At 48.9% G+C, this 22,753-nt stretch overlaps 1 protein-coding gene across 1 annotated transcript in view; it reads right to left on the reverse strand.

The window, feature by feature from the left end:
- Window positions 1-21,874, reverse strand: part of LOC144944285 (scm-like with four MBT domains protein 1) — a 75,317-nt gene extending 53,443 nt beyond the window's left edge. Inside the window, exon 1 of the mRNA XM_078872310.1 lies at window positions 21,313-21,874. The gene's annotated coding sequence lies outside the window, so the exon portion shown is untranslated. The remainder of the gene's footprint in view (window positions 1-21,312) is intronic.
- Window positions 21,875-22,753: the final 879 nt, after the last annotated feature.

A 22,753-nucleotide genomic window follows, 5' to 3' on the forward strand; every position in this document is an offset into this window, starting at 1 on the left:
GTCGCCCGCTTCTACGGAGGACAGAACAGAGTCGACTCATCGTCTCCAAACTTCATTATTTTTATCGTTGTTGTTATTGTTGTTATTGTCTATTTACCCGCCTTGCCCCCCCCCCCCGCAAGGGTTCATGACGAGAGGTAAGGGGACAGGGCAGACCGGCTAGACTCAAACATTTGTTACTGAGAGTATTGATGTTCATTTCAAATTCTGAGTTACTTTTATATTCCTTTTCAATTTGCTTGGTGAAATGTTGTTGACATGTCCAGGAGACGGTCCGTACCAACGCAGTGCATCAACTTACGGAGTTCACTCCAAGGTTTTCTTGCTCGGTATATTATTCCCAACCCTGGCCGAAAAAATGTGCTCTGCTCTTTCTTTCGTACGGCAATTGAAGGGGAACTGACAAAATATTAACGCTGTACATGGAGTCTGGTAGCTTGATGCATAGCCTCTTGTGTAATATAATAGGTGGTGGTCAGTTATGTGATTAGCAGATCGCAACTGACCACAATCACAAGAGACGGGGCCGACTCATTCTTCATTCGTGAAGGAAACAGCCGTGCATGCCTTGGGCGGCTTGAATGCGATTGAGAACAGCCCATTGTCGCCTGCGAGATATGACGAAATTACTTTATTTGTGGTTCGCGACTCGGTTTTATTGAAGATTGTTTTTTCCATCTCCATTTTCCATTCGTACTCGATTTGTCGTCTCGTTTGTAACGGTTCGCTTGCGTGTCATTATCTTCAACGTAAAACGTTCACACAAATTGCACATCAATTGCGTGAATGATAAGAAAATGAGCGGCGTGTGCGCGGAATATAAGGCTAATGCCACGAGCGTAAGAATCGATTTTTAAGAGTTTTATCGTAACAGACCTCAAGCACTGCAAATGTTTACAACAACAACAACAAAATAACGCATGTAAAATGAAACAACATTTAAGGAAAACCAGAGAACAACACGACAGAATGTTTCCAGCTGCCGATTTGCTAAAATAACTCAAAAGTCACGCAAGGGGAAAGGGAAAAAAAGCAAACAATCTATGATGAATTTTAAGCACGTCCAATTTGACTTTCGCGTTTTGATTTAAATGCACAAACTGCTGTTTAATGCAAAAACTCCACGCGGGAAGCACCGCATTCTGTGCCAGCAAAGACATCCATTCTGCCATCTCTCCGCCACACATGTTTATTTATTCATAGGCTGGTCTCTTCACTTGCTAATTCCTTACGGGGGAAGCAGCCGCATTTGAACACGTACGCAACCCCCCATTGTAGACGCTTCCAATGCGCCCTCTTCAGAAGGTGGGGTATTCACAACGAGGTAAATCATTCAAGAGGCCAAAATGCAGCCAGGCAAAACTGACTGTTGCCACCCCATGCCATGAATCAGACGGTGCTATAAGATCATTGCAGCAGAACGCTAAAGCCAAGCAAGATATTCTAGATTTGAAGCTTTCGTGACTGCAAGGATTCATATTCCTAGGTTTTTTCGGTAAAGTCACGTAGGTAAAAATTTTAATTAATAAAAGTAAAATAAATAAAAGAAAAAGAAAAATCACGACGTTTCGGAGGCAACACAAGCTTCCGTCTTCAGGTGGATACAGCTGTCGTGCTGTGACGGTTCCACCTGAAGACGGAAAGCTTGTGTCGCCTCCAAAACGTCGTGATTTTTATTTTTATTTTATTTATTTTACTTTTATTTATTTTAATTTTTACCTACGTGACTTCACCGAAAAAACCTAGGAATATGAATACCAAGCAAGATAAATAGCTCCAGTATTTATTCAAGTTTTTTCAGCCCCTTTGTTGTCAATCCACTGCTAAATGAAAGTCTTTCCACACCATGAGAGCCTTGGAGGTTTGTTTGACCGCACTTCAGCAATGCCCGGACCATGACTGGCTCAGCCAACCACCCCACTGGTGACCTGGAATTGAACTTAGGTCACAGTGGGGCTCAAGGCGCAGCGAGCGCACATTCACCGACTTTCGCCATGGCTCCAGTCTCCGGTTAGCACGCTTGGAAGAGCAGGCCAAATACGTACGGTGTGAAATAAGTTCTACATACATACATACATCTGCTGCCATTCAATAATAGATTTCGGTAGAATGGGGCGTCAAATTAAATAAACGTGATTAAATAATTGAATTCTTAAGTGAAAGCTCTTTTTTATATACAGATACAACTTTAGCTAAGTATATTCATGAGAATATGTATGTATTCAATGTCAGATTATCATGTTTTTTATTTTACTTCTATATATATTGCAGTATAAATCCATTGTCAATCTCGGACATTGTTAGATTCAGTGTAAAATAAAGCACATGCATGCATCCAGCCGCGGCTGCTCAATCACAGTACGCCTGCTTTGCTAAAAGCAGCGCACGTTCACCACAAGCTTTGCCATACAAACCTTCCCGTGTGTAAAAGGGCATAAATGCAACCCGAGCTTCAACATTAAAAATGCACAAAAACAGCCTCGACGTGTAACGAATAGGCGACGCCAAAAAAAACACAACGGCGAGTGAAAAACACCACAGACTGGGACCTGACCCCCGACACCTGTGCGGGCGAAGCGACGTTGGTTTCAGGGTTTTAAAGACGCGGGATCATCCCAAGGCCGGCACGCCAGTGCGAATTTAACCCCGGAGAAGCATTTGAGAGCTGGTCAAACTGGTGGTTTTGTTTTTATTCCGCCGGTCATTCGCTTAAGGTAGCCTCGACACCGACACAAGGCAACACCTGCCCACGGTTTGTCATCCATTTGTTAGCTCATTTCTAGCCGTGCGCTGCATATCGCATCCCCAAAACAGCGCATTACTGGGAGTCGGCTGGGTGGGGAGGGTTACCTTTTGCCGAGCACGCGGGCATGCGCGTAGGGCTCTAATGCACACACAAAGACAAAGATCCCCCGTATAACATCTAACGGACTGTTGGGGCAAGTCCTGTCAGCGAGCCACCTGTTAAAGCCAGGGCGGCACACGAAGGAGTCGGTGGCCAGAACAACGCCCGGCTGCCTTTGTCTCCCGCACAACGGATGTTTACACACCGCACCAGGTACTGGTTTGAGGCCGAGTCAACCGAGGGGAGGCCAAGAACCGGTTCAAATATTTCGCCACTGTTATCGCTCGTTGGTGGGCACACGCCCGATTTCTTAGCGCGGTGCGCCAACCACTGCGCCACCGCTCCACGCACAAGCGCAGCAGCAGCAGCACAAACATTTGACAACCGTGCAGCGAGGGTTACGAACGGCGCCCGCACACAGACAATCCGAGGGGGTCCGTCTCTGGCGAGCGGGCACCACACGCGACCATTAGAGCGTCGCGGGGAGGGGAGCACGCGCGAGGTCACACCTCAGGTCGCCCCCCCCCCCATGGGTGGCACACGCGGCGCGAGTGCCTAATGGGCAAAAACAAAGCGGCCACGGCGCAAGGTTTCGCTTTTCCACTTTTTATCGTTTCGTGTGAAAAACAGCAGGCGTTCAAAAACATATTCATTCACGTAGATCCACCCCCCCACCCACACCTCTCCTTGCAACGATCACACACACACAGCAGACACGTGTGTGCTGCGTGTGTGACTGTCATATGGCCCCCGCACGCAGTAGAAATACAGCGATAACGTGACTTTATTTACTCGGGAAAATCCACGCCGAGTCCCCACAATGCCTTTTATTTCCAGGAGGCTTCCGCGGCTTTGCGAATGATTGGACAATTCCCTATGGGGTGCAGGGGGCGGGTGGAGATATCTTTGCGTGTGGGAGGAAGTGGGAAAAGCCGTGGGAAAAGCCGTGTTACGAGGCAATAACACGCAGGGTTGGTCAGCAACCGACTTGCTGTACCGTCCCTGACACATTTGCTCTCACGACCACCGCCGGTGAGAGTGTCTCTCGCGCACACAAACAGCAACGCCTCGAGAATATTGAGTTAGAAGCATCCACCACCAGCTGCCAAAAAAAGACACGACATTTTTACAATTTTAAAATAAATAAATTGCCGACTTGTCAATCCACTGCTGGATGAAGGCCTGTCCATGATGTATTGGTCAGGAGGCTAGTTCGTAAATGTTACACTGACCCACCCCATACTTGCCCACTTTCATCGGTGAGGCATGGGGAAGTTGTGTTGGTCAGGGCTCATCAAACGCATCCATCACTCTCTCACTCTCTGCTGATGCCATCCATTGGTTTTATGCCAAAATTTTTGTCATTAACCTTCAATCACTCGACAACATTGTCACTTTTACAAGTATGTTGTTGTTATTATTATTTAAACATGGCCATGTATCCATCAAATTCTGACCAATAAAGGTAGGCAGCCAGGTTCAAATCATGGCATGCAAGCCACTAACGTCACCACATACCTACATTGATGTACCGAGTTCTACATTCCAGTTGTGCGCTCACTGCGAAAGGACACAACACACACACAGCCGCTGCTAACCACCGTATTTACGAGTGACTTGAGACAATAATAATAATCCATTTGCACCCAACAACATTGTTATCGAAATCCTTCACAATGCACATGGCCTCAACGATCATCGTTCTGTTAAGGAATCGCGAAAGCCCACGCAAAAAAAATATATTCTTTAATTATTATTTCGGGGCCGGTGAGAAACAACGTGGCTGAAAATACAACCAAAAAACTGGGGAACGTCTGGGAAAGTTGGGGATTGTGGCAGATGGCAAACCTGTCCCCGGGACGTGAGGCTCATTAATAAATGGATGGCTTTTCTCAATTACACGTGAATGTCCAGGCAAAAGGGCAGCCAGTGAAACAACACCTGACTCGCGATGTTTTCCGCCAGACTCAGCACATTCACCCCCCCCTTGCTTGATCTCAGTTTTGCCTGCGTGCCCGGTCGAAGTCTCGCGACGGGTTTTTTTTTCTTTTCACAATAATATTTCTCCGTACTTTGATCGACATTTTCTGTTTCTGCCTCCGCATTTATTTTGGCCCCGATGGTCCACGGCTGCCAAGGGGGAAAACCGATCACTCAAGGGGTGTCCGCTCCTAGAATGGAGCTCAGGAGCGCACCTCCAGTAGTAGTTATTACGGCCTACCCCTTCCACGCTGGCCAAATGTTCTCGCAAGGTGGTGGTGATTCCCACACTTTAACACAACCACCCGCACACGACCTGCCGATCGACTAACTGCTGTGGACCCGTTACTGTGCGGTGCAGAAGTGTAGCCCGTTGCGCATAGACAGCATGCAGTGTTCTGAACCTGCAACCGGAATTCGACCTTTTCTTTCAATTGCAAACATTTCGCTGCTCACTGCGTTTTTATAGCATCTCAAGGCAACGCGTGTTTTGTGACGCATACATGAAATGCAGAGTGTTTCGTTGGCCTGGTCGTTCAAGTGCACATTTACACATTGATTGTGCTTCATCACTGCTCACTTAGAAGAGTTCATCAGCAATTACTTACGGGAATCAATAACGCACTTGGCTCGCCATTCACAAACAGAACATCACAATCGAGGTCAGCTTAACCAAGCAAGTTTTTCAGACGTCTTAGTTTTCGTTTCAACGTGTGTCAATGGAGTAACCCACTTTAGGATAAGCACAGTACAACAAGTTCGACATCGATAAAAATATATATACTTTTAAGACATGCGTATGCCCGGATGTATGATCAACTTCTTTCTCACCGTACGCAGCCAACAGTGCTAATTGGAGGTGCATGGGAAGGACATCAAACTAAACACAAGTTCCGCACCTACTCATGAATATACGGGAAAGTTTAAACACTATTAACAACATGCATAACGATTTTGTTCGTTATATTTTGTGCTTATATGTAGACACAACTATAGACTGGGAAGATAATTCGTGGTGTATTCACAGGCAAAGGCATGCTCAAACATTCAGAAGTGAAATACCGCTGCCTCTCTTGAGGCCATATAAATTGCCTAGAGTTACATGGCCACCAAAAGGTCACGGAAGGAGCGTATACTCATAGTTAACCTCACCGCAAGTCGCCCACCGTTTTATGAACTTGCTGGCAGTAGGTCATTTCCCCCACAGTGTGGACAGACAGAATGGTGGACTAATTAATCGACTTTCCAAATGCCCTCACCGGGGATCAAACCCAGGTTTGTCTGGATCAAGGGCTCTGTGTTGCAGCCACAGCAGCAGTGGCTTCTCGATACTGAACGACTATACTACTCAAATTAAAAACAGAGCGTAATTCTCTCCCGTATCTCCATATGTATATTACAATATTGTTTGGTCAATTCCCAGAAAACTCTGGACAGGTTTCTAATTTCTCAGTCTCATCAACAGATGCGGGCTTGTTAAAGCAAACACGCCTGTTTCATTTAATTCATTTTCACCGTAGCTGCTGCAATTACACTCGGGTCAAGTGTGCACCACTTTAACAGACATGGTCAGAACGAGACATATTTTAACTACATTATCAAAGTCATCATCATCCTCAACCATGGCGAATCCACTGTTGGCTCTCTATGCTAAGCCGTGCCCTTGCTGCACTACCGAAAGGAAACACTCCACCCAATCATTGTCCTTTTATCAAGCGAACCCGCCTAAAGTTCACGTTCCCCCGGAAGGTCTTGCCGCGAACACAATCGTTCAGATTGTGTTGCGATCCAAACGTGGATTTACTCGGCGTGGTCACCGTGGTTCAAGGGCAGCCACGGCCGTCCATCCGGCCGGCGGTGCCCTGACCAGCGAGCGCTCACCGATGGCTGTTGATTATGAATGATTGTTCCACGGATGACAGGAGTCGCGGGTAATAGGACACACGGATGAGCGTGGTTTGCTCGTCGATGTACAATCGTGGCAAAAGCTGCTGATCCCACTGCACCTCGCCAACTGTTTCAACCCCCTTTGCCAGATCACCCCCACCCCCCCCCTTGTGCTATGTTATCGTATTAGATCGATGCAACTACCGGCTAATGATTCGGTACTCTTCATACGACACTGCATTTAAAGGATCAATAATCACCTCACTCGAGATTTTCATTCACCTTATTGTATGTGCAGAGAAAACACACACACACACCAAAAACGAATTGCTGGGTGTCTCTTTCGCCACTTCTACAAATATTGGGTGGGTGACCGCGACAATCGCCTTGGCTACAGGAATTTTTTTTATGCACGTTGAACTTACTTTGCACCATACGTAGCCAACCATGCTCATCGGAGGTGCGGGTGGAAGGCACAAAATGAACACGAAAAGCAGTTCCAACAAAAATGAGTTTTCAATACAGATTTAAAAGTGCATAGCTTAATCGGAAGAGTGTTCCGGACGGCCACAGGAGCGCGTCCGACAAACGCCCCCCCCCCCCCCTTGACGGGCGATCGACGGGGTGTCGTCGTCGTTCGGCGAACCACGATCGCCACCTTCGGAGCCGAGGTCTCGGAGTAAAATCTGCGAACGAGCCTCGGAGGGAGCGGCGGGGGGGGGGCCCACGTTTCCCACAGGCGAGCACGTGCGCCCCCCCCTGCTCTAGTTCGGTTTGGCCCGGCAACAACTCAGGCCGGGCGTACTCTTAAACCGCCGTTAAACTGCAGGAAATTACTTGTCAAAATTGTTCTAATTGGGAGGAGTGAGGCAGAGTTGTTGCTCGGAGGAAGTTGAGAGTTTTGCGGGGGGGGGGGGAGACGTGGAGGGGGGAGGGGGGGGAGTGCGTGGGGGGGTGTTTGTTTTCGTGCGAGAGAGTGCGCGTGTCTGGTGCGGTGCCTAAACGTCGGCACTAGGAAGACAAAGGCGGCCGGGCGTGGTGTTGGCCACCCACCCCCTCGGGTGCTGTTCCGGCCTTCATAGGTGTTCGCTAACAGCACTTGCCCCAACAGTCCGTTAAGACTATACTGGGGATATTTGTCTTTGTCGGGAGTGGTGCTGGTCACACACCCCCCACCACCGCCACCCCCCCCCCCCCGTGTGACCTGCCGGTCTTCATAGGTGCTACTCGCTAACAGCACTTGCCCCGCAACAGCCTGTCAAGGCTACACAGGGGATCTTTGTCTTTGTTTTTGGACCTGTGCCCGCCCGGGTGCCAGGCAGCACAGCCCCCGGGTTGCGGCGGAAACTGTCCGCGTTAAATTTAGAGACGGGCAGCTGAGACGGGGTTATGGGGGCGGTGGTGAGGTTGGGGCAGCGCGCACTTTAAGGTGGCGCAGTCTCTTGACGCGTCACGCGTTGTGCCACTTCAACCCACGTGATCGCCTTGCGCGTTCAATCTCGTGGTCACGCATAGCGTAACAGCACCACGAGTAGTCACAACCTACCCGGAGCTCCGTCTAATGCAGCCCCCCCCCCCAACTCCTCTCTTCCACCAGCCGTGGTGTGGCCTTGTGACTGCAGAGTTGCTGCACCTTTACCATTTTGCCTTGACACCACTGGAGTCTTCGGTAGTCACGTAGAAGGGAAATAATAAAATAATAAAAATTAAGCATAATAAAATGTTATTTTTTATTATTTTATTATTTCCCTTCTACGTGACTTTACCGAAAGAACCAAGAAGATGAATCCCTGCAGTCACGAAAGCTTTAAATCGAAACCACTGGAGTTGTGGGTCCTCGCCACGGGAATGTGGAATTTCCACCAGCATTTCCACCATCGGCTGGCTCAGGGCATGAGCGCACCGCAACTCACCGCGATTGAGCAGGAAAATGCCTTCGAAGCATGCACTTGAATTCGCTTACTTAAGATGCATTATTTAAAGTGCAATTAATGCGCAAACGGCGTATAAAACTGCACGGTATTAAGCAATAATGGGGCACAGTGTTATGTTAATGAGCGATACAGCAAGAATGATACTTCCATTGTGTGTGTTTTTTTCCCTCACAAAATTAACATCTCCACATCAAATCACAATGCTACTATCGTGCGTGTGCGAGCGCGTGTGTGCATTAATACTGCAACACTAATTTATGTTATTAATTCTCGTCTGCGATGGGCACCGTGCACAATTTATGCTAAAAAAATATATATTTCAATGCCATCAGCCACCCACAAATGCCCATTCCAACTCGCGCTACATTTTGTTTTTTGCCCGATTAAATATTGGGACGTCAGGATATCTTTTAGGGTCGGAAATTGATGAAAACTCAAGTCTTCACCACCTGCCCTACGCATAATGTATCCGACGATAAATAGGCCAAACAATTCACCACTAAACTCACCATAGCAGTTGATTCATTGTTGCTCATCAGGTACACAATTCGATTCAAGAATGGATACTTTTTTTCTGCATCATTCGTACAGTTTCTTTTGTTTCTCAAATAATTTTTTTCCTTTACACTGTCCGATGTACAGTGTCTCATATCTACAGCGTTTCATTAGTAGTGTTATTTACATTGTTTCATTTGCATTGTCTCGTTCCTATTGTTTGCCTCATTGACCCAATTAGCATAACGCTACATTAGCATGGGGTTTGCATAGATCGTAGGTCATACATTCTCACGCACACGATTCAATGCACGCATTGTCAGTAAAAGAAGCGATTTCAATAGACAGACAGATGCATTGTTGTATTTGCCACACTTACTCAATATCATTTAAAAAAATATAATGCAACCGAACTTGAAATGTAAACCCAGCTCCTGAGCAATTTAGCAAGATGTTTTTAGTAAGTGAAACTTAAGTTTACTCTCCAGGTAAAATGGGTTAATTTTTCAATTAGGTACAAAAACGAGTGGATATAAAAAAAAAACTTTGTTTTTTCATTAACACAGCTTCACCTGTGAAAGGCGAAGATTAATGAGATGAAAACGCAATGTGTTAAAGCCACTGCCATTTTTAAACAGAAAAGAAGCGACATTATCGCAACTCATAACGCACAATAACAAGATTCGCACTCCTACGAGTGAGCTCCGACATCAATTGCCCAGAGCTCATTAGCAGGTGCATCTCACAACACTTTCACTCTTTAATTCTTTTCACACCGTGACTCTGCTGTGGGATTACACTAACTCAGCAGTGCCATGATTGCTCCGTGTTTAATGAGTTCAAGTAGTAGTAGCAGCGCAAGGCACTGCGTTTTGATAGAGCGCGTGCCTCTTCCCAGCTCACATTGGCGTCTTTAAAATCCCCATCACGCACCCCCCCTTAGTATCCATCCTCGAGACTCGCTGCATCGACAACCGACATCCGAAAGGATGCTTCGTCTGGTGACGCGACGGCTGATAGCACAATCGGGATACGATTTGGGTGGAAGAAAACGACACAATAACGGAACAAAACAAGAAACAATTACCGCGCAGCGAAAGGTCCTCGTATCCGTGATTCTTGTTGTCCGCTGGCTGACTGCGCTACTCGTGTTCCAATGCAGCCGGATGGTGCTGGCTATGCACGTTGGCCTGTAATCCAGCACTGCGGAGGCGACTAGGGTTGGTGGAATACACAGATGTTACGAAACTCCTGTGTCCCCCCCCCCCCCGGGCTGAGGGCAGAGTGCAGACTCGTATCATCTGTCCGCTTCCGCGTGGGAGTGTTGTGGATATCCGTGCGGTTCTCGTCTTCTTCTCAAAGTCCCACTTTAGCACCTCCGATTGGTTGGCTACGTACAGTGCGTAAGAAGTTCATACATACATACATAGCACAGGGTTGGCTGATGGCATTTTCTTTCACCGCGTGATACTAGTCTGTGAATATCTCCATACAGTTACCAGCGGACAAGACGGCCAAGGCAGATAGTGACTCAAATTAGGTGACCTTCTCAGAGTTTTTTTTTATTATTCTAATAATACATTCGGGGTGACTTTTTGAAATACATTTTATATATATATAGAGTTCTAGAAATTGTGGCTTACTTGTGGGATAACTCACTGGGGTTTGACAACTCACAAGCAACACTGAATGGCACCACCACCAGCCCAGCGTGGGTGAGAGTCAAATTCGTTCGAGTACATCCGATACCGCAGAATTTAATGAGCTTTTTTTTTTACATTTCATCAAGAAAGGTGGACAGACTATTTATATCAGAATCGCCGTCCTAATTGGCCGACAAACTATGACAATTAAAAAAAACTAAAAAAACACTTGGAGATTACGCTGGAATCTATCAAAGCGTTTGAAACGTACGCGTGATATGGCAAACACTCTGCCCACCCACGGATAACGGGAAATCGTCATTCGCTGCCACTTGACATCACGATTAGCCGGATGTTTTTAGGGCTTCCCGCGGAGGTCACGCCCCCCCACCCAAGTGATTTGCATGTCGATTAAAACGGAGTTCGAGATGAATTTGCCACTGCTTCCGGGTCACGCCTCTTATCCGTTAAAATAAACGTGGTTAAAATTAATCGGTGGTAAGAACGGAAGATGTGGGAGTTCGATTTCACATCGGGGGTCAAATCGAGCCATCGTCCTCCTGGGGTCAATAAAACAGTCCTGTCCTTGTACATTAACGCGCAGCCTTCATGCAGCAGAAAACGTAATTGTCACAAATTGGGGAATCGTGATTCAGTTTTAAGAATCGACTGCTCGTCTCATTTTTACCATCCCATTTGGTATTGTTTTCTAATTTTAGTCTGTCCCGTTTGCACAGCTTTGTCCGCTCCATGAGCCTGTGGGTAACGCTGGAGCATCGTTGGCAAATCGATCGCGTAAATCACTAGTCGAGACTCGCGCGCAAACTAACAAGCGTATCGTGAGGGTGATAATCTGTGTGTGTTGTAACGAATTGACAACAGCCGCCATTCGCCACTAAGTTGCGGTGACATCACCGTGGTGCTTGTGCCAGGCTAGGTGCACTTTGAGGCCACGTGAAGCGTCAAAGACTCGCTGCTGGCGGGAGGTCACGGGACCGATCCAGGTGCCACGGGTTGACTGAATGGCATGCGGTAATCGCCATACATACAGTGGGTGCCACGGTGGTGAGATATTAACTACCTCGCCCGGTATGCAGGAGATCGTGGGTTTGATCCTGACCCTGAACGACCTGCATATTTAGAGTTTTGCATATTCTCCCCGTGGTCGTGTGGATTTTTTTTTGGGTGCTCCGGTTTTCCCCTTCACATTTAGACTCAACATGCATTTTATACTATTTGGCTGCTATAAATGTCCACGTGATAAGCCACTTCATTGAGCTATCATTTACGATAGCCAAGTCACTTCTGAACAGAGCTATATAGCTCAGTGGGAGGGCCTTACAAGGTAAAACAAAAATAGGTTAACACATACCCCTAACGCCTCTCCAACTCTCTACGATCAAAAAAAAGAACTCGTGATGGTTTAACGCTCGGAACGGTTGTAAAAACCGAGGCGCACCGTTGCGCGCCATCTTAGCGCTGCGTGAAACGTGCCCGCCGTTGATGAACACACGCGGCACTCGCCCGTGGCGTCGTCAACCCACAGCTCGGCGCGTTCTTGCGAGAGACCCGCGGCGCGTCCGCAACAACAAAACACACCGAGGCTGCGTTTCCTAACAGCGCCCCATTTAACGAGGCGGGCATGTAAATCATTTTAAAAGCGCGCGCCCAACCGCGGCCGCTGGTAAGGTTTTTAAACGCAAATTTGAGTATTATGACCTCGGCTAATTTTTGCTGTGTTTTATCACATGCTCGAGAGAATTACTTGAACATTACCGGCTATTAGTGCCGCGTCGCATTTTTGGATGTATAAATAGCACACGCAGAGGAACCACCGGATTCAAGAACGTCTCATCAGTCCTGCCTACGACAACGTTCCCTGCGTGCGAGTACTCGTCAGAGGTTGCAAACCCGGGCTGGACAAAGTCAACGATGATTCAGCGTTGAACAGGAATGGTATGCTCACGAAGCACGGCTTTGACGGTCAATTTACCCAACCGTTTGCGATAAGTGTGTGCTAATGTCATATTACATTGAACCCAATCGAGGCGATTAAAACGAAAGATTGTTCTTGATTCAAATCACAACCCCAAAATTAAGAGAATTCGTAAAAATCGGCGTGAGCCGATGTTGCTTTTAAACGTCACGGCGGCAACAAAACTCGCTTAACAAATGAACGATGAGAAAGAATACAAATGAGCAGGGAAAATATTATTTTTTTAAATTACTGGTTCTTGATTTGAATTGTGACCTCCAAATCATGACAATCAGATCATTGCTTAGAGGTATATTATTACATGCCGACTAGGCACGGTTGAGAACGGTTAGTAATTGGATGGGAGACTACCTGGGAATAAGCAGATAATGTGCAGCCTTGGGCTGCTGAGTTGCCCAGGATATGGCAGGACAGCAACGATTTATGGAATTTAAAATGTGTGGACGTTTCATCATTAGCCCGAATAAACCGGGCGTTTTTCTCCAGGTACTCCAGTTTCCCCCCACCCCCCACCCACATGAAGCCAAACACACATCATCATTAATAATAATAACGAGAACGCAATTTGTAACGCGCTCAATATTTCCACGGACACAAAGGTCCGAGAGGCGTGCCAGCCAGGCCCAGTGATGCTCGCAAGCCAGGTATAAAAGGTGGCGGGGGAACACTAAACAACTTAGCGGGGGCCTTGACGCATCTCTCAAAAAAGTCGGCGTGGCTTGAACACTGCCCCGCTGCTACTGCTGCGAATGTGCGGCGGGGACGGCGTTCCAGACGGAAGGGTGTTGCCATGGAGAAACAACGCCAGGCGGTGACAGCGGACCTGGCCCCTGGTAGTCACAGAACTTTGCCACGCGTCCGAATGCAGGACGCTCTCCAGAATTTTGTCTTGGGAATCGACGAGACATTTCTGTGTAAATAAGGGATTGGTTTGTGTGGTTTTTTTGCTAGCGTAGCTTCTGGCCTACTTACTCCAGCGGCAGTGTTACGAGACGAAACGTCTTTAAGAAATTCCACTTTTGTTCAGCAGACCAACAAAGACAATGACCCCCCCCTCCCCCCGTATGGCAGTACAGGCTATCGGGGCAAATGCTGTTCACGAGCACCTATGAAGGCCAGCACGGCACGCGAGGGGGTAGACCAGAGGTCCGGAGCCACAATGCAACTCTTTAAGGACTGCTGCTTCGCGACATTATTCATTAAAGGGTCACCGTCCCCGTATTCACATGCATTGCAGCAAGATTTATTCTTTTTATCAAATTCGAAAATGGCTCTTCTTGTCATTTTGGTTGCAGACCCCTGGGGTAGACTCACACAAGCGTGCGATTAACGACGCTATATTTAGTCACGCAAATATATATATAGATCTATAATTGTCCCTGATGCCTTCGTTCCATAATACGAGCTAAGCACTGCTGAGCATCTGGAAGCAACGGACATGACGGTAAGCAACAGAGGATCCCAGTAGAATGGTAACCAGTCAGCAGAGTTGCCAACCAGTGGCCCCACAGGTGTGCAGTACACACAGAGCAAACACGCTCTCCTCGAGGGAGCACCTTGGCTTAGAATCGCCCACACTGGGAAAATGACAGTAACGTTAATCGTCAACATCATTATCATCATTATCGTCGCAATGATTATCAGCCTTGATCAATGCAGTGCTGGATGAAGGCCTCTCCCCTGAGCCATCGCTCCAGTCTGTCGCAATCACGCGGTGTAATGATCCACCCAGCAAACTAAACACGAGCCGACGAGTAAGTTTGGATGTCGGTAACCTCTGCAAGTGAACTTGTCCGAGTTAAGCCACCCAGGACTGTCTCGAAACAAAGACGATCACCGCATCACGCACGGGTTCAGATGCGCTTCTCCGGGGGTGCGAAAGAAGTTTAACATTAAGGCTACGAACAAAATAAACAAGCAATGTCTCCTTCACATGTCCATCTCTCCACATAAACAATTATAATGTGTCTTACACAACCCATCATCAGCCGCACGGCCTTCTGGGAGTGCATAATTTCAACAGCGTTGATTCAAGACAAGCAAACTCTGGACCGGTTTCGACAGCACCGCGTCTTGATCCAGCAGAGCGGCTCGCTTCAATCAATACCGGTGAACCGCCAGATTTGTGCCAGAAAGTTGCCATGTGTTAATAAAATACACGCACTTTATTTACACTCTGGCGTCCTAGTTAGATACTCAATTATATAACACATAACTAAAAATTATAATTAGCGTTGTTGTGGAGAATATAAATAACACATTTAGGCTAAAAAGCCCATCCATGTAGACATAACTGTTAAAGTATACTGTATACACACACGGTGCTCCAATTATAGATACCCCACCGATTTAGAATGTTCCCTCTTTTTTCACCGGCTAATTTGACATTGAGATTGGTGGGAGACGCGTGGCGGCTGTGATATGAAAGGGCAATGTTTTACTACAGGGTATCTCTATTACTTTAGTGGAGTGTCTGTATCCGGCTCACCATTGCTCCACTTTCACCATTGGAATTGTGCAGAGCGCTGTTCCGGCAAACTATTTGTCACGGTGCGTATTTTTATCCTCATAGGCTTACAGATATAATAGCGTAGAAGCATTCGAATATGGATAGAGTTGTTGCAGATTATGCGCACTTTGTATTCCGGCGGTGGCGGCTTACGCCGATAAGCGCGACTCACTCGCAGGCCGGACGAGCAGTGTCACGGAAAATATCGAGTGAGAATGTGAGCCCTGCAGGACACAGAGGGCATAAACTCAGAAGTCTCTACCGCTGTACTATTTGGCCATGTAACATAACAGCCGTCGTTCAGCACTAAGTGGCGGTGACGTCACCACGGTGCTTGTGCCATGCTCGGTGCACTTTGAGGCCACGTGACGTGTCAAAGGGCTGCTGGAAAGGAAGTCATGGAACAGACCCAGGTGCCATGGTGTTGATCGACTGAGATAGCTAGTAGATACACCAACTGTACTCCCCACTGTGCAAAATCACTGCGCTTTAGCCGACCGGCGAATCCGCTTGTTGTTGTGAGCATCGCTCCTCTGCCCTCCGTTGTTGCTGGAGGGCGATTGCCTCCAACTGCCCAGCAAAGTCCTTCGAGAACCTCATCCAGAGGTCGATCTTGACACCACTGGTACCGCTCATCGGCAAGTCTACTCAGCCCCACATCCTCCGTGCCACATCAGCTCTAACTCTTCTCTAGCCAGAGCGGTGCCCGTTTAGGCCCCTTCTATCCGGCCGAACAGGAGCTGAGCATAGACAGAAGTTGCGTGGCTCAGAAGGAGATGCATGGATGTGGGGGGGGGGTCAGAAACAAGTGAAATGTGATGGGTGGGTTTCGTTCGGGGGCGAGGAGGGGTCTGCTGTTCGGCATTGTTTTTTGTATTTTAGCGGCGTGGGTGGAGTAGGAGGCGGGTGTTTGGTTGCTGGGTGGAAATTGAAAGCTGCCCGTGTCCATTGTGTATATGCGTGTGGGATTTGTTTATTTCTCTCTATCTCCCCGGCCACTCGAGTGCAGGGCGTAGCGGCGACTCGCAAATCAAACTGCATCACACTGCGGGCAGATAAAGCGAGCGAGTAAGCCCGCCACAAATCTTGCTTCAAGATAAACCAAGCTTTTACACTTGAAAGGTTTGCCTTCGTACGACGCTAACTCTCATCGTCGTCGTCGTCACACCCACCACCCCCCGTGGGTCTCTCTCCCGTCCCGCAGGTTTCTTTCAGCGGGATGATAGCGCCTCTTAGTGCGTACAAGTGAGCATTACGCACAGGAGGGCGTTATATAAAATGCAACTCTCGATCTGCAACATCACACAACCCATCACTACTGCCTTCCCGCGCAATGCAAATGCGTAACAATCCTAACGTCCTATAATCATCGGCAGCTGTATCTTTAGACCGCGCACACGATATAAAACAGTCGTCAGCGGCGGGTTTTTTCCCCTCCCCTTCTTGCTCGATTGTCGTTGAGATAACTGTGCTTCTGGGAGGGCTTATTGCGCAGACTGTGGCGTGTGCGCGCGCGTGTTTATAGATTCCGTGGTGTCAGCGCACGTGGTTTTAGGAACGCGAACCCCAAACACACAAAAAGCCCTCAATACGTTTATGAATAGCACTGCCCTAAAGATTGGAAACGCAATGGCCATTCTTGGTTCGCAGAACCCTCTGAAAAAGGGTCAGTTCCCGTAACGTCGCCTATTATAGTGTTCTCTTTTTTTGGCAGTGTTCTCGACTAATCTGTGTGCGGAGGGTGCGTTCAATGTGCTTTGTGCGCCACCAAACAATGCAGCAGCAGCAGCATCGCTGTCTTCTGTTGTTCAACCGAAGCCGGGCAACATATAACATCGGTGGCGTTCACCGAAATGTAAACATCATCTCGCAATGAACTTGCAATTTCCACAATAACAATTATTAACTCACTTATCATGCGATAGCTTATTATGAGAGTAATATTGGCGTATAATCTCATATATCCGTGTGTATATATAGAGACCCACACACAATGTTTCTAGTTCAGTGGCCACGTGGCTTTGCAGAACAAGCTTATCCACACAATTACTTTGCAGTGTTATTTTCCCGTCGTTTGAATTGTCTCTTTAGCCGGAGTGCTCACATTTCTTTTAACGTTTTTAATCGTGCTCGCTGCTTTGCCTAGTTAGGGTCACCGATTCAGTATCACGATGTAGTAATGCTCTTTATAATTGCTCCGTTCATCAATCGCCACATTCCCGTGAACAATTGCGAGTGAGGTTGAAAACATTCAAATTGCTGTTCGGTCAATTAGCGAGCTCACGTGGTGTGATGAATGAAATACAAATTGGATGTGGTATCATCATCAGCAGAAGCAGCCGTGGGCCATCCACTGCTGGATGAAGGCATTCCCAAGTCGTAGACATGCATACCAAAGCAAGACGCTGTATAAAACGGTGGCAAATAGACATGCAGAAGAGGAGAAAGCGCACTTGTTTATTTAATCAGAGAGCGAAAAGGGGGAGGGGGAGGAGAAAATGAGGGTCTCGAGCCTGGAACTGACCAGGGGAAGGGAGTCTGCAGTACGTATGGCAGGCGGGAGTGAGTGAGTGAATTCCACGCAACCCAAACCATCCCCCCTCCATTATCTCTCCCGATATCCCCGTTCATCGTCATGGCCTCCCTGCCACGCATAAATGAACGCTCACCCAGCGAAGTGCGCGCCCAATGCAACCAACGTCAGTGCCAACTAAGTTCAAGGCACCCAAATTGAACAACTGGCTCGACGAATTCCCCAGCGCCTTCGCCAAAATTGCATAGCCGCTGCTTCGCGTGCGTCTATGCAGCATTTGTTCATTCATAGCGGACGCACGTGTGCACGCACGCACGTGTTTCAGTGTGTATGTGTGTGTGCGCAAGTGTGTGTGTGTGTGCGGTAGTGTAGCGGGTAGCGCGCTGTGCTACGAACCCGGCGACCCGGGTTCGATTGCCGCTCACGGCCAACACCGGTGACGATTATTTGAACCGGTCCGTCCCCTAGGTCGACTCAGCCTCAAATGAGTAGCTGGTGCGGTGTGTAAACATCGCCACTAGGGAGACGAAGGTGGCCGGGCGCGGTGTTGACCACCCACCCCCTTGTGCCGGTCTTCATGGGTGCTCGCTAACAGCACTTGCCCCAACAATATGTTAAGGCTACACGAGGTAGGGGGGGTGGGATCTTTGTCTTTGTGTGCCGAGTGGTGAGCGCCCGGCGTGACGACGCCAGCACACCCGAGTTGGATTTCTCGGCCACGGTCAAAATTAGTGGCGAATATACGAAGCTGGGCTTCCTCTCGACTCAGCGCCCCCCCCCTCCACACACACACTCGTGCATCACGCTGACCTTCGTAAGCGCTCAATAGCGGCACTTGTTACAAGCAGTGTGTTAATAAAGACTATGCTGTGGTGGGGGGGGGGCGGGAAGGAACCTTTGTATTTTGCTCGTGTGAAATAATGCATGTTAAATAATCGAGTGTATCGTCCACTCAAGGGGGTCCCCCCCTCCCATCTGCCACATGGCGCGCGCATGCAAATTCCAAAAACGGCACTCGAGAACGGCCTCGCCTCTACAATTCTGCCAAATAGCGTGAGTCAACGTGGAACCATGCAGTCGAGAGAGAGAGTGTGTGTGTGTTTTCTCTTGCTGGGCTGGCTACCGCTCTGAATTGGCATCGGTCTGTGTGTGTGTTGTGCGTGGATAGGGGGGCGGTAGCGTTGCGGTTAGCGCGCTGCGGGATTATCAGAATCCCGAGCCTCCCCTAGGTCGACTCGGCCTCAAACGAGTAAACATCGCAACTAGGGAGACAAAGGCGGCCGGGCGTCGTTGTGCCCTGCCTACCTTCGTAGGTGGTCACGTACACCACTTTCCCCAACAGTCTGTTAAGGCCATACGGCAGGATCGTTGTGTGTGCACGCGTGCCCGTTGTTGTAACGCATTATGACACTTGCATGCATGCAATGCATGTGTATGCATTGCATGCAAAAAGAGTGGGGCCCCGCTTTGCAAAAGTGGATTAGCAGCGCTCCCCGCGTGTTAGCCGTACACGCAAATGATCAATACGGAAGGCGACTGCTGCTGCTGTTGTCTGCCTGTCACTAGCCGCAACAATGCCCTCTCACGTGGCTTTCGTTCTTGTCAGCAGTCTCGTCACCTGCCAATCAGGCAGCCAGCATCTACAACCGATCTCTATGCCGCGGATGCACGCGGGCGCTCTTCCACGGTGAGGCTCTTCCACGGTGACGTTATTCCACGGTGAGCGTTTGGCAATGTTCATTGCTTCTTACCCTATTGCTCTTGCCGCAGGCGGAGTGAGGCGAGAGAGAAAAGGGAACGCCTGCAGCGTACAAACCACCCCCCCCCCAAGCAAAAAAGATCCGACTTTTGTATATTTTGCAAGGTCCAACAGTAATGCGTAGGGTACTGTTCTGAGGTCGCCTTGTCAATCCAATGCTGGATGAAGAGCTCAAGATAATACGAGGTTGCGTTTCACCGCTGGGCAATGCGGGGGATGGCGAGGATAGGCGAGGAGCAAACATGTTTTTGTTCAAGATATCACTCGCCACTGATGCTAGCCGTGGATGGGAATCGAACTCAGCTGGGTCCGGATTCATAGGGCAGTCGGTGCGCTAACCACTGCACCACCGCTCTAAGTATGCGGCGTTTATCACGAGGGAACTATCACGTTCAAGATTCCAATGTGAAAGCAGCTTGTTGTGACTGCGTGTTGGCTAGAACTCACGCATGTCGCTTACGAGGGGGGGGTGGAATTGTCTCGAAGATAACCCGCCCCCACCCAAAAAAAAATCAACGCAATCGTCAATAACACCGCCGTGAAAGGACACACAAATGTATACACGATCGGTGACGTTACTACCGATGTACCTTCAAAACCCAAGACAATCTTATTTTAGGGTAACGCACTACAAAATGGGACGATCCATGTGGCCCTCCTTCCCTGTGGTACTGTAACAATGCGATACTGACTGCATTTCTCAACAAGACATGCGGGTGAAGCCGACACACAAGTGGCTGTGTGGGGTGTGATGTGTAATGCAATGTGTGATGCGTGCGAGATGTTGGACGGAGCGAGTTTATTCGAGCAGAATTCGCCTTCCAAACACAATTGTGCTGCCCCCGCTACAGCGCAGAATGTCTCTCTCGCTGTTGCGTGGCTGCTTAGAGCGGCCGTTACCCATCCCCGAAGATCCATCCGTAAACATCCTCCTCCCTCTCTCGTTCCCCACAAGCCTCTCCATTGCCACGGATAATTAGCACGGACGTCACATTTAAGTCGTAAGGGCGGCGAGTGGTGAACAGTTTGTTTGTCTGTGACCGTGCAAAATATACAAGAACGTTTAAATTTCGATTGCTTCACCTGAGGACGGCTGCTTGCGTTGTGGCCGAAACGTCGTGAGAATTGCATTTTATTATGTTTTATTTTTTTTTATTTTATTATTTCCCTTCTACGTGACTTTACCGAAAGAACCAAGAAGAAGAACGTTTAACATAACGCAAATCTGAATATATTTAACCGCCGCCGTCCCTCCCATAATATAATTACCGAAACGCACAAGAGCAAAGTCAAGTCTTATTTGCAAGCCCAACACTCTCAATGTACCCCACAAGGCTGTTGCGGTGAAGCCGATGCGAGCTCAAGGCAACGTTTACACCGTTCAAAAATATACATTGTTACTCTTGGTAATCACATCGAACCCAAACTCCCAATTAGGCCAATTGTGCGCGCGCGCGCGCACGCAAAATGAAACTCTGCACTCAACCTGCAACTTATATTTGGGTTCCGTCCCCACTATCGTCTTAAAATTTCGCTTTAACATCATCAGGGGGGGGAAGCAACAACAGCAACATCTCGCGATTTCACTCGCGCAAAACACACGCACAACACGCGATAAATACAACCCGCGTTGCGAATCCCGTGTGCGCCACACACAACACAACACACACGGCAAGTGCGTCATCGCGTTTTGGCCGGGGCTTTAAAAGCCTCCTCTCATCCTCCACTCACCTCGCGGCGTTCTTCGCCTCCCCGTCTCCTTCGCGTGCTCTCCCACGACCGCCACCACCACCGACAACGCTCGGAAGGGAAGCGCCTCCCCCCCCACCCCGAGGCGCAGAGCGCTTTATCCGCACACTACTTTCACAACGACGTGTTGTCCACAGCTACCCAAGTCTCATTCCAATATGGCATCTGGCAAGGACGCATGCGCATGCTATGGGGGTGGGAGGGTGGTTGGTTGGTTGTGGGTTTTTCTCGCTCTCTCTCGCTCTCTACACTCGTCCGTCTCCTACGCCTCCCATATACACAGCCCGGCGTTCGCTCGCTCGCTCGCTTCGCCGTGGTTTCCCTGCCTCGCTACAGCCCCGCCGCTGCTGCTGACTCTCTCTCTCTGCGTCAGCGGCGTTGTTGTTAAGTCACGCCCGCTACTCCGCGTGTCCGTGCGCTCGCTCGCTCGCTCCCTCCCTCACTCGTCCGTGTGTGATGGGAGGTTTGCGCTGTTCTCATCCAAAAAAAAGCCGGGGGGGGCTATCTCTTGCTCGCTCGCTCGCCCGCCCGCGTCCCTCTCTCTCTCTCGATGTGAGAGATTCATCCAATGGTTGTGACCTAAAGCGCAATCCAGCACCCAACCCAACCCCCCCTCCTCCTCCTCCACCCACCGCGCTCTCTATTCCGCCCAATTATGAGCAGGGCTCTGTCGCGTTCGCTGTGTGTACACGCCCATCTCGGCCGTCACTGCAACAACCAACGAGAGAGACCTTCTTACTACGACGACTACTCTATGTGGCAAGCCAGAGAGGGATGGTGGTGGTGGTGGGGGGGGATGAACGTACATCATTCATCCCCCCACCGAATGGGGGTTGGGGACGCGGTGCTATTGTAATGAGTGGTCGTGCAGGTGCCAGCTAGCTTAGTGGTGTGTGTGCTGTGGTGTGGATTGAGAGAAGGTTGCTGCTGCTGCGGCGGTGGCGGCTTGGATGAAGGGGAGGGCTTTTGATCCAGCAGTAGATCGATCATGACTGATGATGAAACCCGTTTTTGTGTGTGTGTTAGTCTTGGCAACTTTGTAACAACGCCAATGTTTTCGTGAAACGTCGACGGCGGTGTGCGATGAACGGTGGACTATCCCGAAAAAAAAATCAAACTATTATTTCTCAAAGAGGCTTTTTTGTTGTTTGTTTCTTAAATAACAAAATAACAAATGCCATCGCGTGTTAGCCCCGGAGATTCATCAACAACTCATCCCACTGATGCGCACGCAAATCCGTTCGCGCAGCTGTTAGTCGCCGGGAGCTGTTGCGCCACTGTAGATGTAACATGAATGATAACACGTTCCCTAGAAAGGTTAATGAAGGCACGGGTAATTAGCAATGTACGGGGGGTCTCTTTTGACAATCGATTGCACGGAAAATGCCTCCTCCGCAAAACCGTCCCCTGGTGGTGCATTGCT

This window comes from Lampetra fluviatilis, chromosome 34 (genome assembly GCF_964198595.1).
Source record: "Lampetra fluviatilis chromosome 34, kcLamFluv1.1, whole genome shotgun sequence".
NCBI classification, from domain to species: Eukaryota; Metazoa; Chordata; class Hyperoartia; order Petromyzontiformes; family Petromyzontidae; genus Lampetra; species Lampetra fluviatilis.